A 568-nucleotide genomic window follows, 5' to 3' on the forward strand; every position below is an offset into this window, starting at 1 on the left:
GTTTATTGTCATACTTATTTCTTGGATGACGTCCATATTAGCTTCTTCTATATTAAAATCTGAAAAATATCGTTGCCACCGATCTTTTTCACTCGCGTCACTTGTTTCACTGATTCTTACCAGTAGTTCGTTTAATTGGTTCTCCATTTCTGCGTGCGCCATTTTCATAAACTAACTTTTTACACGTCGTTTTGTTCATACACTTATGATCGATTGGTATCTATATTGTTGTTTTTTTCTTTTCAATATAATTATAATTATAATTCTTCGATTAACATGTTCTTAGCGTTACAATTTACCAATTGAACAACACTTGACCACAGTAAGTCGCACTAGATGGTGTTGCACTTCTTCTAGTGCCAAGTTATTCTCCATGGAGCCTACCAGGATTGAAATCGCGGTATCATGAAGCTCCTCTTTAATATCCTCTTCGAGCTGTGAATTATCAATTCTATTCTTTGCGATGTAAAGTACCCAATGGATACTTTTCACTAAATCTGCCTCGATTGAGTCACTCATTATGCACTTTTAATTCACTTTGCGTAATAATAATAACCATGTAATAACC

The sequence above is a fragment of the Anopheles merus genome, chromosome 2R (genome assembly GCF_017562075.2).
Source record: "Anopheles merus strain MAF chromosome 2R, AmerM5.1, whole genome shotgun sequence".
In the NCBI taxonomy this organism is placed as follows: Eukaryota; Metazoa; Arthropoda; class Insecta; order Diptera; family Culicidae; genus Anopheles; species Anopheles merus.